The following is a 17,064-nucleotide window of genomic DNA, read 5'->3' as shown; positions in this document are numbered from 1 at the left end:
AAATTAGGACTGGAGAGATGCTCAGTGGTCAAGAGCACTCACTGCTCTTGCAGAGGAGCGCTTTGGTTCCCAGAACCTACATCGTGACTCATAACTGTATGTCCAGTTCAAGGGGAACTGATGCCTCTACTGACCTCCATGGGCTCCTGCACGCACACAGTGCAAAAACACATGCTCAGTTACACACACATATACAAAACTAAAACAAAGAAATATTTTTGACAAGAAGAGGATAAAGTAGACACAGGAAACTGGCTCTATTGACAGCCCCCCTCTGTCTGGAGATAGTGCAGTCTGTTACTTCAGGAGTAGATAGAAGTCTGCTCTAGATGGCTTTGTCATTTTTAACTACAAATCTTCAGTCAATATCAGTATAGGGAAGCCTCAGGAGTATGAGACCTGAAGACTTGGAATTCTGCACTGAAAATAAAAAGCATTCTACTTCAGAATGAAAAGGTATATGGGTAGCCCATGACATTTTATTAGGTTGCACAGTATTCAGAAGATTCTAGTCTGATAGAGCATTTCAGTGGATGTGCCCCATAAAGACTGGAACAGAAGCACTAGGAGGAGTGACATGTGTTCACCTAGTTGACTCCTGAGGCACAGAGGGTCCCCTGGAGACATCATCAGGAGACTCAACAAGGTCCCAGTCAGAGGTGGGCTAGAGTGGTGTGGCATGCACTACCAAACAATGGCATTAGGTTCTATCAATTCTTGACTTTTGCTCTCCACTATGAAAATAGAATGGTTGCTTCTTTATTCTCAAATCCAGAACAAGATCCAAGGAGCAAGATCCAGTTGAGTTCAGCTTAAGTGCTGATGGACTATAAACAGATACTAAATGATTACATTTTGCTACAGTCTGGGTGTGCATAACTGTCAGCAAATAAGAGAAGCCAGAATACTCAACCCCATCATAACAGAATGAGGAGATCTGGTATTTGGAAAATGATTAGTCATGAGAAGAACTAAAAAAAGCCGGATATAAAATTGCCTCATTCCTTCTCCCAAGTGAGATCAAAGAGAGAGAGAGAGAGAAAGGCTGCCTGTGGTGATGTAGACCCTCTTGAGGAACAAATGGCAGGATTGTAGCCCACACAAGCTTGTCGCCACCAGTGTTTTTCTGGTGCAGCTGATCAGGCCACAGCAGCATAAGACCCTTACATTTTATGGTGTTTGTTACTACATTTATTTGACTAACACATTGATCAAGATGGAAGACGAAATGTGATGTGTTTCCAAGCACTCTTATTTTTTAAAACTGTTTTAGTGATAGGCTGTTTCAAATATATGCATGTGCTAATGAAACATTGTTGAGATGACCAAATTTATATACAATCGTCACCATTTTATTTTATCTTTGCCTCTACTTCCTATGTTAGTGTCAGAAGTTAAAAAACAAATAAAACACCCACAGAAAATTGTGGAAAATAGTTCTTCCCATTTCCTTTATTCTTCTCCCATTCCTTTTCTTCCTTTCTTTTATTTTCTTTTTCTTTCTTTTCTCTTTAGTACTTTCAGTTAAATCTAGGGCCTCAAACATGCCAAGGAAACTCTCTACCACTGAGTAACACACTCGATCTTCCACTTACTTTTTATTTTGAAATAGGATTTCACTACATTTCCAGGCTGGCTCTCAGGATTCATTCTGTAGCCTAGACGTGTCTTCAGCCCATGATCCTCCTGCCTCAGCCTCCTAAGTGGCTCTGACTATATAGCCTATGCCACCAGACAAAAGACCAACTCATCCTCTCTATATAAAATAGTACAAAGTTTTAATTGTAAAGATTATGAAATGGCATCAAATGTAGTAGGAGCACTGTGGTTTCACATACTTAGTGGGTAGCATATCATATTTTGACATAGTTCCATGTAGTGAAATGGCTATTTGATGACTTTTTAAAAGTAATTCTCTCTAAATAGATGGAAGTTACATGATGATTCTTCTAGCTTCAGACATATTTCACAAGGAATGTACTAGGGCATTTGTATATTTAAAACATAGTAACACTATAAACAGTTCTGAAATACATAATAAGAATTCTTGGAAACATAACAACACATTTCAAATATTATTTTTACCGCCTTGGGAAATTCCATTCATTGTATATCATTTAAAAAAATCTATTTGGATGAAAGTACTCATTTAAAAAATGTCACACTAAACTGGTGTATATTTTCTTAGCAATATCTTAAAATACTGAAATATAAGGTCAAGTGCTTATGATTTGTAGGTGATAAGGATGGTAATTAAAATGATAACTAACAAATGTGTCCTTGGAGAACAGACCAGAATACAGTAGATAGTACATAGAATAAGACTTCATAGGCTATTTCAAGCCTTTTCCCAATCATATTTAGATTTAATCATCTCAAAAACTATTTATTAGTTACATATGAAATTTAACTTGATAACCACGTTATTCCCTCAATCATAAAACAAGAAAAACACCATACAATGGGGCTGGCAAGGTGAGTATCTTTGTCTTCGACAAGAGGACTTTTTTTTTTTTTTTTTATAATTTTTTTTTTTCGGTTTTTCGAGACAGGGTTTCTCTGTGTAGCTTTGCGCCTTTCCTGGAACTCACTTGGTAGCCCAGGCTGGCCTCGAACTCACAGAGATCCGCCTGGCTCTGCCTCCCGAGTGCTGGGATTAAAGGCGTGCGCCACCACCGCCCGGCGACAAGAGGACTTTTTAACAGAGTAGATTTTTCATTTGCTCTTACAAGATCAAAGCTTTTTTATTCTATCTACCCTCCGACAAGTCTTGACTTAGGCTTTGGTCAAATTAAATACATCTACACTCTACTTACAAAGCGGACAGAGACATGAACAAGAAGGAATGTGTGCTTAATCCTCTCAGTGCCCTTGGAATTAGAGCTGAAGCCTCTCCCATCTGTCTGGAGTCCAGCTCCCCCGAATTTCCCACGCCCCGGCTGCTGGAGAACTCTGTTTAATTACCACTTCCTTTCTGATTATCTCCACAGAGAGCCCTTTGCTTTCACAGAAGGACTAAGATGACCAAGATCTCAGGAACGTCCCTGGTTTTAAAAGCAGACTATTCGGTGGCTCCAGAAGCCGCATAGGCATGGGTACTACAGAACAGTTTGCCACTCTGATAACTCAATTCATACCTAATCCATTCTTTTATTCAATTTGCCTTTAATGAATAGTATTGTCTTCAATAAAATAAGAAGGAAATGAAACAAATGAAGACATGAGGAGAAAAAAAAAAATTATAGTGAAGGCCAGAGAGACTCCAGAAGTAAGAGGAAGGAACCGAGGTGGACTTTCCTCACTGTTCATGATCAATACAGCTTCACAACCAGCTTTTCCTAACCCCGCACTCTCCTTGTCTCTCTTTACACCTGTATTTCTTTTGAACAGTTTCTTCTCTGCTTCCTCCCCCATTCCTTTCCAGACCTAGAAGTTGAGAACGCAGTCCTAAAACCAGAATGTACACTAGGTGCTGTGTCTCTTTGTTCTCAGGAACTCTGGATGAAAATAGCATCCATGGTTTGTTGCTAAATGGCTTGGTACATGCAAAAGCAAGCAAGCAAACAAACAAACAAAAAAAACCACGAGTTGAAAGTGAGCTACTGTTGTTACTGTCTTCCTGTGCCGAATTCAGAAACAGTGTCTTTAAGAAACTCAGAACTCCGTGGCGAGTACTGACAGACTGACTCCGGTACCACAGCACCGTTCAGCACTGTTTCAACGAGTAACTTTAAATAGACTCTTGGAAAAAGAACCTGGTCCTAAGCATTCGACTGACTGTAGGTTACATAAAATTTATACTGCATCTGTCATTTGCATGCTCAGTTGCTAGAGCTGATTGTATCTGAGAGCAAAAATCTGGCATAAACCTTTTGCTCATACATTTTTAATTTATGGATTAAAAAGTTTGGAATAACATTCAAAGTCACAGATGCGTATCTGAACTAAACCCAAAATATTTTGAGGTTTCATATCAGCTATAACCATCAGAGAACTTGCTGCAAAAGAAAAACCTTTGCCCAGAAAACAAACCCGAGATTTATGTTGAATATTTACCTTGAGGGGGAAAATTCTATTTCTCGGTTTACAAACTATGACATATGGAAACTGGGTTTAAAATAAAGAGAGGCCCTACAGAGAAGTGTCACCAATGAATTCGGGCAGGTACCAGCTGTAGCACTGTAAACAAACAAACAAAAAACACAGTTTTGAAACTAAAAAGTAGTTACGCAGTGGTACTTGGATGGTTCTTGTTAGACATGAATGAAGTTCTCCCCGTTGCTTTGAAGATGGTTCCAGATAATTCTAGGGGTTGGAATAGGAGACCAATTTGCATACAACCCAATGCTAGTAAGCAAGGGAAATAGATACCGCATTATATCAAGAGCTTAAATAGTGTAAGACCAGGTCACCAAATTAAGTACATTTTCCCAAGAACTTCAAGAACAACTCTGGAAGGACTCCACAGAACAGACCTTGGCAGACTCTGAAAATGGAGCAGAGCGTTTACAGGTTTGTGGGTACAAACACTGACAAAGTGCATCTCTAATAACATATGGTCATGAGCAGTTGTGAACTGAGCTTTCCACGTGGTAAAATAACTACAGCAATTGTTGGTTTCGTAGGCAGCAAACACACATTTAAACTTTAAATGCAGGTATGTCAGTGAAAGATGACAAAAGATGGCATGGCCAGATGGTGAGATGTAGAACAATAAAAAGGAAGACAGAAAGACCAGGGAGGGAGATCAAGGTGCCCCCCTTTTTTGTTTGTTTGTTTGTTTGTTTGTTTGTTTTTCTAGACAGGGTTTCTCTGTGTAGCTTTGCGCCTTTCCTGGGACTCACTTGGTAGCCCAGGCTGGCCTTGAACTCACAGAGATCTGCCTGCCTCTGTCTCCCAAGTGCTGGGATTAAAAGCGTGCGCCACCACCACCCGGCAAGGTGCCCCTTCTTAATCTAAGAAGGGAGTTTGAGGAGAAATAAGCAAAAGCTGAATGAGAAGAAACTGTGTCTTATCTTTTCATTAAGCCAATGTTGGAGGGTGTAGTTAATTAATACTTTAAAGTTGAATTCACTGTTATTCAAAAGGCTTCATCAAAATTATTCCATGTGTTGAGTCAGTTGATGAATGTTTTACTCTTAGAGATTGCTTTCAATGTGTAATTTTAATTCCCAGTGAACCTGTTAAAATCAAAGGCTCCTGAATCACTGTGCCACCAGCCCTCATGGCCTACTACATTTTGTTACAAACTTTTACGGCTTTATAGCAACTTTATCTGTTCTTTCTTCATTGAATTCCTTTTCCTATTCATGATCTGATCCTTCCATCTTATCTTCTGTCAATCAAGCTCTCCTGGGACTACCCTAAGTCTCTCCCTTCCCTGGTAAAAATTTTCACAATGATGCTTCAGCCTCATACGTGAGGTCTATCACCAGTAGACAATGGTGATTAGTTATTATATAAAACTGAGGCCTTCTGCTCCAGTCCCATGTGACTTACCAGTCAGCCTCCTTGGAATTGAGCCCTCTCAAAAGCAATGTGACTGTCTTATGATTTTCTGTATTGTTCACTTCAAAGTGTAGAACTTGACGTATAGTTTTAACTTTTTCTTTGGGGCTGTTAAAAACCCTTCAGCAGCAATTCTAATGGTGATGTCACCTGTAACCTACCTAGCAACATTAGAAAAAAATATTATTTTAAAATCTTGCTGTTAACTCATGCTGGTTGTTATTAATGAGACTGTTGCTGGTATTTCTACACCTGAATTCAGAGTATGTTGATCATAAGGTCATATCCTTCTGTCTTTCTCTTCCTGTATTCCCCTCTTCTTAGCACCTTTTCCAATCTCCACATTTATACTTTCATACTGACTTTTTCATTCGTTTCTTTGTTTGTTTTTTACATATTAAATATTATAGATATTAGCTATTATCTGTATTATAGATAATATTAGATAAGAACAGGTCATTCTTATCCTCCTGTGTCTTTTTTCTGGATCTGGCTTGTTTTACTTAACATTATATCCTCTAGTCTCATTCATTTTGCTGCAGCTGGAAGGAGCTCATCATCCTTCACGGATGAACAGCATTCCTTTGTGCACACATGCCATATTTTCTTTACTCATTGGTCAACTGGTGGATACATAGGCTACTTTTATGACATAAATATTGTAAGAAATGGGTAGAAATATGGACATATACATATCCTTCTGTATAGTGACTTCATTTTCTATATGTAAACCTAGGATTGGAAGAGTTCAGTTACATGGTCCTTCTATTTTTTTTTAATAGAGTTCTTTAATGAAGCTTTATACTCTTTTCCATAGTGGCTGTGTTGGAGTTACATGACCAGCTTCAGTATGTAAGACTTCCTGTTGGTTTATATCCTCACAACATTTGTCTTGTTATTTTCTAAACAGGGTAAGACTGCAGTACAACTATAATTTTAATTTGCATTTTTCTTGCAGCTGATGTCACTGAATGTTTTGGCAGCCATTGTCATTTCTTCCTTGGAGAAGTGTCTACTCAGACAGGAAGTGTCTACTCATTTCCTGTCGCTTTACATCTTTAAGAATGGTATGTCTTTATCATTGGTTACATGAGTCCAAATTAAAAAGAAAAAAAAAAACTAATGACATTCTTCATAGAATAGGAAAAACAATTGTAAAATACAAAAACACAAAAGACCCAAGTAGGAAAAAAAAAAAAAAAAACCTTGAGCAGAATGAAAAAAACTGAAAGGCATCATAATTCATGATTTAAGACATACTACAGAGCCATAGCAACCAAAACAGCTGAGGATTGGCATAAAAACAGATGCAAAGACCAGTGAAAAAACAGAAGCCAGAAAAAAATCCACACACCGACAGCCAACTGACTCAGCAAAGATGTGGTAACCTCGTAGGACTTCACAAATGATGTTGGGAAAATGGAATGTCCACAGGTTGAAGACTGACACCTGATCACTCTCTTCCACCCTGTATTCAATCATCACCAGCTAATCAAAGACCTTAATGTACGGTGTAAAGCTGACATTATTGGAGGGAGACATGGGGAGGAGTTCAGAATATTGGTACAGACAATTATTCCCCTGGATAGGATCCCAGCCTTGGAAACAAAAGTAAAAATTGACAAAAGGTTTACATCAAAATAAAAAGCTCTGCACAGCAAAGAAAAGAAACAATCAGTAGAGTGAGAAGCTAACGTACTGAACAGGAGAAAGTACTGAGAAGGGCTGGGGTATAGATTGGCAGTACAATGCTTACTTAACATGCACAAGACTCTGAGTTCACTCTTCAGCACTGCACACACACAAAATACAAAATCAAATATTCTTACATCATCTCAAAGTCTTTGGTCTTAAGAACCACAAAATAAGTTGAGTCCTTCTTGCACCCTGGTCACTGCATTTCCATTCCAGGTGTAGATATTCACTTTTTTTTAATGAAAGAAATCTCTGACTCATGATCTATAAATACATACTCATGGTGGTATCCAATACTCGGGGTGTTTGTTTTCTACAGGGACCTCTAATAGCTTTGCACATATTTAGAATTACCTAGTGAGTCAGTCACATGGCTTGGAGGTTTTATTATTTGCCCACACTGGAGAGATGGTACCATTTAGGGTGAATAGTGGGAGAGTGAATGGCCACTGGCAATGATTGCACTCCAATAGGAGATCGAAGTGAGGACCATTCTAGAAAATCTGGGATGTGCATTCCCCCTTCTCTATGAATGTGAATCTAGTCCTTAGATAGGCTGTATCCTTTGTTTCCTTGATGTAGGCCTGGGATTACAGTTCCAGTGGTGGTCTGTAGTTTCCTAGGGGTCCCATGTTGTTGGTGTTTAGATTCCCTTTGTTCGAAAGGATCTAGAGAATCATAAACAATATTTCCTGGTAAGTTTATAACACTTTCTATGAATCTTTATTTATGACTCCACACACACACACACACACACACACACACACACTTCTCGCTTTGCTTACAAGGGTCCTGCATTGCTATCCATAAATTTGTAATTACAATCTTTCTAGCATCATTTCCAAAATTCAATGATTAATTAACTCTGCTATTTGTGGAATGACTAGGCTTTGGGTCTTTGACATCAACCCCCCACCCCATACAGTGAACTCCATATAGAGTCAATACCTATGGATTGTTAGTTATGATCATTTCTCCATGGCCTCTATAATTAGCAAAATCCTAAATCTTCATGCAAGAGGTACCTCAAAATCTTCTTCCATGTCAATGTTCTTTCCAGAGCTGGAGGTTCTGTTTTCCGACTGAACAATAAGTGTGGATGGTAGAGGTAACGTGACAAGAGGAGAATTTTATAACAGAATTACCAAGGAAAGTATTTCAGCTGTCAATTTTTGTTTTGGCAAAGGAGGCAGAGCCTTGATGATCTGTGCCAAATCTCTCAACTTAAAGTTTATAAACTCTTTAAAATGTTTATGAAATGAAGATGGAATAATGACAAATCCCAGACGGTTGTGAAGAATAGCATAATGTGAGAATGACTTACTTTGTAAGTGCTAAACGGTAAATACTTGTTTTAACTCCAACTTAAGATCCTATTGCAGATCAAGTAACGTTGGAAAATGTTAAGTATTTCTTCTTGCATTAGTTATGCAAGAACTTATTTTTTTAACAAACCTATTTTAACACCAAGACCCACTTTCACACTCTTCTCAAGGATTCTTCTGGCCCTCCCAAAATAGCACTACAGATTGGGATTCTTAAATCTTCCTGAAAACAGGAAAAAGGTTGTCATCTCCCGGGAGACATGGTCACATCTGATTTTCCTCACTGTCTAAGAGCCCCCTTGAGGTCTGGCGGCTCTCTTGTGTTTGCATAGTATTGTGTGATGGGAAGCCTCTTCTGGGTTAGGAACTTGGGACTGGTCACATGGGCCTGTATCCAGATCTCACTGCTCAGGGCTCGTGGAACCTAATATTGAACTCTGGAGTCATCGTATCTCCCTTGCATTCACTCAAGGGGCCAGGGTTCTGGTTCATCTGCTCTGGGACACACAGCCAATGAGAGGCAGTGGTTCTCAACCTTCTTAATGTGCGACCCTTTAATACAGTTCCTCATGTTGTGGTGAACCCCAACTATACAATTACATAACTGTAATTTTGCTACTGTTATGAATCACAATGTAAATATATGATATGCAAACCCAAATGGGTCACGACCCACAGTTGGGAAACACTGAAGACTATGCACCTTGGACTTGTGTTTTCCCTTAATTATTTGCTAGAGGTCTGGAAACCAGAGCCAGAAATGCATGTCATCTTCTCTTGCCCTTCCATCTTCCTGTCTGGAGGGATAACTTGACACTCACAGTCTATGACTCCCTGAAACGGAAAACATGGGCGAATGTGGACGGGAAACAGGAAGAAGTGGAAGGATATTTTTAAGCATGTGTTTTATGGATGTGATGATGGACGGCTTCGTTGGAGTGACAGCCGTCTACGGGAAAAGGAACTCTGGTTTCTTGTAAAGAGCGCTGTGTGCCTCAAGGAAGACGAGGAAGGCAGCTTCCTGAAGACTTTGGATTCTGGCTCCAGAGCTTCAGCAGTGTGCGCAAGACAGCTGCTTGCATTCTCCGGTCTTCTTTCTATATACACCTAAAGCTGGCGTTGGGGCAGCTGCAAGGCCAGGGCGAGCAAACAACACGACAGATGCATAGAATGAGGCAGCGCACGCATAATGGCTCTTCCACGGAGACCACCTCATGGTATTTCTATAAAATCCACTGGGCTCTCTCCATAATTATAGCTACATGTAGAATGATCAATTCCTCTAGCTGTCATTAGGCCAACGTGATAAAGATTCATGATAAACATGACAAAAATTCATAAAACTCACAACAGTACTGAAGGGAATAGACTGAGTTTTCTAGATATTGCATGCTAAAAATTATGTATGTACATGCGTGCATATGCGTGGTCTTCTGGGAATTTAATTCTTTAGAAATATAACTGAGTGGATTTTATTCCTTAATCGTCTTTTTTTTATATATTTGTTTACAGAGCACCATAATTAAATGTAACAGGGGAAAGAGAGGCAAAAATACTCTTCCAGTTTTGTGTATTTGCTGCATGAATATGATAGTCCACCCTCAGAACCACTATTCTGCATTAATGTTTAATGGGAAAAATCTATTATTGGCTCACAGATGTGCTTTGGAGTAATACTTTACAATTTCAATATTTTGTGATTTTTCTCAGCCAGGAAATACGTGTGTACTGTTCCTTCACCATGTCCAATTAGACTATCAACTTTTGCTCCTGTTTTACCGAGAAGCTTGATTTTTCTAAGGTACCCCACCAGGAGTAAAGGTTTATTAAGTTTCATTTATGTATCGTGAGATATGTGCTCAAGAGGAAAACAGAGTGCTGAACAGACAGCTTTCTCTGGGGTGAATATGTAAATAATGCATTATCAGAATTCTTTGGCCAAGCATGTTCCGGACTAGGTACATTATGCAGGTTACTCTCATAAAAGAAAAAAAAAAAAAGTTGGAAACTGGAAGGCATCAGGACCACCTTTTTATCATCACTCTTATAATAAATCTAGTTTAATAATCACGACGTGGTGTTTTCAGTCCCATTTCCAAGTTACTGCAGCCACATTTGTCCTTCCTGGCCCTAAGTTCCCCAAGTAGCAATTTGTGTTGTTTGGGGATGCTTTGTCCCATAGTGCTCATCATGAGTCGTGCCTGAGGGTTTGAACAGCGACTCCCCACTCCTTGTAGCCCTGCCTAAAAGGTACCCACCAAGTCCCTTTTCCTTTTGCATTGAAGATTACAGAGGGACGCCGGCGCCAAGAGCTCCGTCTACTGTGTCACAGCGCCCCCTAGAGGCCCGATGCCAGGAGGGCGGCCGGCACCCGGAGCTGTCTCCAATCAAGTCCGCCTTTGTTCGGCTTATCTGGAGAGCGATCTGTGCAGCGACCAAGGACGGTCTCTGAGAAAGTGGGCTGTGTTTGATAACCACCGTCTAAGGCCCAAAGTTTCAGGATCTTCACTTCCAACTGTCTACGGCTCAGGGGTATTTTTTTGTTGTTTTTCATTTTCACATTTAATGAGAGGTTTGGGGTTTGGGGGGTTGGTTTTTTTTGTTTTTGTTTTTGCTTTTGTTTTTTCTCTTTGCCAACGAATCAGAATAACCAACTTGCACACTGGCCAAAAGCCTTTGATGGCTTTTTGCTTGGGATGAGAAAAAAAAAATCCCTGAAAAGTAAGTAAAAGTCTCGGGGGAAAATAGGAAAAAGACCCATGTTCGCAGCAGGGACACCCGCAGGACTCATCGTTGCAAGCTGAGCTCTCGCTCCATCTCTTCTTTTGCAGAATTCCCCCCCCCCCCCCGCTTTGTTCCGCTTCAAACCTTTCAGAGGGCTGAAATGCATTATTACCTTGTTAAATCTCAACCCAAATCATTCCTACAGGCCCGAAGCTGTTTTGACGTGGGTTGAGCATCTCTCTCTCTCTCACACACACACACAAAAGAATTGCTTTTGTTCCCAGAAGCTCTCATTGGCTGAGCGGCCTGTGCTTCGGGCCAATCAGAAGCGAGTTGTCAGGCTTGGCAGGCTATTTTTAACCCAAGACACAAAAACACTGGGTCTTGGAGGCCGTCCTCCGCGGAATGAAAGTCCCCCGTAGTAAAAGAGAACAGCTGAATGTATTTTGGATGTCACGGCGTGTTTGACATTTTCTCTTTAATTCCGTATACACTGTTACATTAGCATGTGTTTTTTGTAAACAACTAACTCAGAAATGGACTGCGTCTCCCCGCTCGGAATTACCCTTTTAGTAAAGAAAAGCTTTAAAAAAAAAAAAAAAATACAATGTTCACGCTTGATCCAAAAGCAATACACAGCATGTGGAGGTGTTTCTTACACACACACACACACACACACACACACACACACACACACACAAAGTTGCAATGGAAATGTAGATTTTCATCTTGGGTTGATGGGAATTTTCATCAGTTAACTCGTGAGTGACAATCACAGCCATCTTTCCCAGTTGCTCTCTAAATATGTATATAATTACTCCAACATGCATACACTTGATGTGTGGCGACTAAAATTATAAATACTCGGTGTGGGTTTTTGTGTGTGTGTGTGTGTCAGATGAAGCATTGTTTGCACCATGCTCCCTTATTCAACCCATTGTTCAGAGGGGAAAGGTGTTTTTAATCTCCCTAAATACACCTCAAGTGACAAGACATTAAAACACATAATTTGTTAATTATCCAAAGTTTTCAGGAAATGAAAGTTGCCAAATGGGAAGATGCCAGGCTGTAAAGTTTGATTTTTCCCCTCAGCCATCCACTTAACAGGCCAAAAAGGAGAAAAAGCTAAGCTGATCTCAAAAATGTATAACACAAAGCAATTTTACTGGCAGAAAGGGGGATGTGTTTCCTGCAAAGGAAGTTGGGAGCGGGGATCTAAATAAGAAAGACAGACGGGTAAGAACCATATCTAGTTCTTAAAAGGGATTTTAGGTTGTCGTTTGGGCCAGTATTTACCCAAGCTTGGGGATATGACTTCATCTGTGGTTCTTCCTTAATCTCCCGAAAAAGTCCTTTTACTATTTGGTGCCAACCATGGAGGCGCTGTTTGAACATGGCGACAGATAATTGTGGAAATCCCCAAAAGGCTTCTGGGACAAATGGCTTGGGGCCTATCCAAAGATGCAGGGAGTGGTTTGCAGAGAAAGGCTTCCATATCAAGAGTGGCCAAGAATAGTGAAGGTTTTCACACACAGTTCCACCAGAACTGGGGGAGTCACAGCCAGACTGAGGGAAGACATGTACCTTGCCTTAAGTAATGCAGACTTCACTGTTGAGGAGAAAGGTCTCCTGCATTTCGGAAGATGAATTTGAACAATTTTAACAACTCGCTTGGAAGAGAAGTAACTCTTTCCAGCATCAATTTGAGGCACACTAGGACAGCTTTTTAAAAATCTATATAATAGCTCCCAGGAGCTTTGCTAGGTTTAGGTAGACAACCAGCTGTTAACAATTTAGTTTAATATTCATTCCTATTAAATTCAAAGAATGTGATAAAGTGAGCCTCAGCAAGATTCTTATCTGTTGGCTGCGGCCTCGTACCTTAAACTCCCTTAGAAGTTAAACCATTGCAAGTTTTTTGTGTGTTTTTTTTTTTTTAAAATGCTAGACTCCTATTTTATTTCCTCACTCACTTCCTTGTGCCAGGTGTTTTTGCTCTTGGCTTAATCATCTGGGTAGTTCCTTGGTTTTTATGCTTCTCTGGCTTAAAAGTAAATATACAACAATAATAACAATTTTATAAGTCTGTTTCCAGCGCCCTCTCTCTCTCTCTCTCTCTCTCTCTCTCTCTCTCTCTCTGCATCTAAACTCCTTGAAGGCAAAAGAAAATTGAATAAAATGGGTCTGTTATTCTTGTAAAAAAAAATGTTTAACTCCTCCCACCCAGTATTTGGTGAGTCTTAAACCTGCATGGTGTACACTTCGTTCTCTGTGGAAACCCTTCTGGGAGAAGAAATATGTGAAGATCACTTGGCCGTGTCTCTGTGGGAGCGGTGAGCAGGAAAGGGCTGGGTTGAGTGCATCCAGTCCCTACATAACAGATAAGAAATGGAGTTCTTGTTAACTGCAAAATGTAGATTCACATGTCTACAAGATATCTTATGATCTGTAATAATATTTGGAGCGATCACACGCTGACTGATAGCTGTTATAATACTAATCGGGATTAGTATTATAACAATATTTTAGAACTCACACCAATGAGTTTGGAGAACCAATAAGGCAAACAAAATCATAACAGACCAAACAATAGTTCTAGGATGACAAAGGAGGTACTTGCTTAGAAGTTACAGTTGGGTAAAACTGTGAAGTATATCTGTCATTGTACCTGGTATCTTCTTCAGCTTGCTTCTCCCTTCCTAGGAGCCATGCTTCAAACCTTCTCTCAATGTTCCCATCCTCCAACGTCTTCATTTGATCATGAGCTGCATTTCCCCCTTTCACTCCTCACCTGTCTTCCCAACCTACAGTTAAGACTAAATCCTTGGGATTCTCCTCTCTTTTTCTTTTTTGATTGGGCCAAAACCATGGCAGATTTTTCTATACATGGTGTGTGTGTGTGTGTGTGTGTGTGTGTGTGTGTGTGTGTGTGTACACCATTAAGCACAAGTATATAGAGCACTTCTTAACATGCCATAGGACATATTCACTATTTCTTTGACTGTCATATTTTCAATTTGATTTATTTGTGACCCTCCAGAAGAATCGTCTGTGTGAATTGTGTTGGCTTTGTTGGGGGCCATTATGCAGAGAGACAATCTGTGCAAATAGTGTTCTCGACTGAACAGTGTCTTCTCAATAGGCTTTGTAACTGTTCATCACTTCGACCTGTTTTGACCTTGTGAATAGTTGACTGTTGTCGTTTTTCTTAGATAAATATGAAAACATGTGAAAAACTAGAACCAATGCGTAATCTATAACGTCAGCAATGGTAAAAGGAAAGTACCCTTAAAAAACAATTAAAGACTCATAGACTATCAAAGATTGTGAATGACATAAGGATACTAGACATTGAATTAAGGAAAGTTTAATAGAAAATTTGAGTGGCAGAATAATTCTGCAAGGATGATTGGTATTCTAAATTTTAGTGCGCGGGCTGCAGTGAACCCTGGAAATGAAGACAACAATTTTAAAACAACCCATCTAAATCAAATTATCATCCAGAATGAGCTAAACAATTTGGAGAAATGCAATTTTTATTGTGACCAACCATTAAAGATCAAGTAGAAGTCATTACAATGTTCACAATTAGGAAATAAAGAAAAACAGAAGCTTGGCTGGCAGGGAAACAAAGGAAATATGAAAATTAAAAATAAAAATAGAGCCTATAGATGAAATTTTTGATGCCTTATTTTTTTCTGGCTTTTATAAACAGATAAAACAATATTGTGTGTTACCTAGAAACTCCAAACTATATTACTTAAATAAAAACAATTTCATTTACATTGTATTGTCAGGATACAATTTAGTTGAAACCGGAAAAAGTCATAATGGGGTTCAGAATAAAAGAATAAAATTGGTAACATTTCTAGTGTTGTAGGTGTATATGTGTACATATGTGTAGGTCTGCATGTGGAGGTCAAAGAGATATTTATGGGAGTCAGTTTTTACTTTCAAACATGTGGGGTCAAACTCAGTTCTTTCGGCTTGGCAGCAAGTGCCTTTCCTCGCTGAACCATCCGGTTGGTCCTAAAAGAATAAAATTTAAATGATTCTTTTGTTTTTAATAAAACACCATACATTGTAAGTATGGCTTTTACAATAAGAAAAAAATCCAAAGAATATAAATTCATTGCATCAGCAAAAATACTAAGGGAAAAGAAAACAGTTGGGAAAAAATTTAAACGTGTTTGGTAAGTACATAGTTTTAGCAAGTTATTTGAATTTCTGAAAACTTGCAAGGCATCCTTTTGCACTGGCATCTCAAACCATTAATCATGTCCTGATTATTATATAGTTAGGTGTAATAATTGAAGCATAGGTGGGGCAGGATATCAGTTATACAATTATGAATTTTTAAGCTCCAAGTATTACATAACCCTTAAGTAATAAGCCCAAATAAGTGATCAGAAACCAACATCACAAACTCATCCTGCAACTGTCCCTTAGCCTAGAGAACGCCCAAGGGGTCTACTTTACAGCTGACTCTTCCAGTAACATCTCTCTTCTTTCATGCATTTTGAAAGGCTCTTGTCAATTCTGTCATTGCTACTGACAGAACTATGTAGAAATGCTTTGAAGCACCCAATGTAAACATACGAGTATTAGAAAAATGCCATGAAAATTCTTTTAACAATCATTTGTGGTGATGGAGTAAAACGCTCAGTGGGGATATCCAGTCTCCGGTGGAGTCTTTGAAAATAGAACTATAGTTTGCCTTCACAGGACCTAGGTTTGGTTTGAAAAGGGCTTTCTAAACCTGTGTGTTCCACTTGGATAGGAGCACTAACGTCCTTGGAAGAGGCAGGCTTTGCTCCTTTGTGACTTACTCGAATGTCAATGCTATGCTTCACCGGATTACAATAACAAATAAGTATTGAATATTTTATAGGACTCATTAGACTGTGGCCAGGGCCTGCACAACTATTAAATAAACATAGTAGTAATACTTAGAAAAAAGCTACTGTACAGATGTCTCCAAAATCTCACAGCTATTGTGTCTGAGAATTGGCTGACATGAGCTCTGGGGCCAGTGTGGGGAAAGAAATTCTGATTCTCCATATTAAACATCCATCAGTGGTAAAACACAAAGTAAATTGATAATGGATGTGGTAACTTGCAAAATGTAGTATTTCCTTGTCAGTTATTACAGAGGATTAATCCGTACAGAATAGATACCACCATTAACCTCTGGGACTAAATGTTTATGAAACTCAACCATGACTTTCTGCAAATTTTGCTATAAACATAGTCAACGGTATCAAAATATAAGACCAATGGGAACTGAATGGAAAAGTGTTTTCTGAGGGATAAGCATTCTGGAGGAGAAATCGGATACCTGGATCCTAATATGTTGCAACACTCTTCCCTTCACCACTTAGGTTTCCTAATTTAGCATCACTTCCTACAAGTCCTGGGAATCATGAATTCGTTCATAAATTGGACTTCAGTCATGAGTTATGCCATCATTATCCTCCAGTATGTTCAATAATGGCACAAGGCCAATGGCATCCACCCAACCTAGTCACCAAGAGTGTTGCTCAGAAGAGTTATCTCCCAATGTAGAAGGAGTATTTCTTTCTTGGTACTTCTAAGAGAAAGAAAAATCTGGGTCTGACAGGCGTAGGTGAGATCTCTGGTAAGGCTAAGGTGACTCACTCATGCAGTAAGAAAGATCATAGGTCAGTCACAAAGACCTTATGCGAATTTGGCCACAGTACTTCACTCAGTTGGAACAGGTATGTCTATTCCCACAAGTGATAAAGGTGTGGGGTCCTACACAAATCTCCATGGCATATTCATTGTTCCATCT

This window comes from Peromyscus eremicus, chromosome 18 (assembly GCF_949786415.1).
Source record: "Peromyscus eremicus chromosome 18, PerEre_H2_v1, whole genome shotgun sequence".
NCBI classification, from domain to species: Eukaryota; Metazoa; Chordata; class Mammalia; order Rodentia; family Cricetidae; genus Peromyscus; species Peromyscus eremicus.
The sequence above is the reverse complement of the archived record's forward strand: the minus strand, read 5'-3'. Positions refer to the sequence as shown.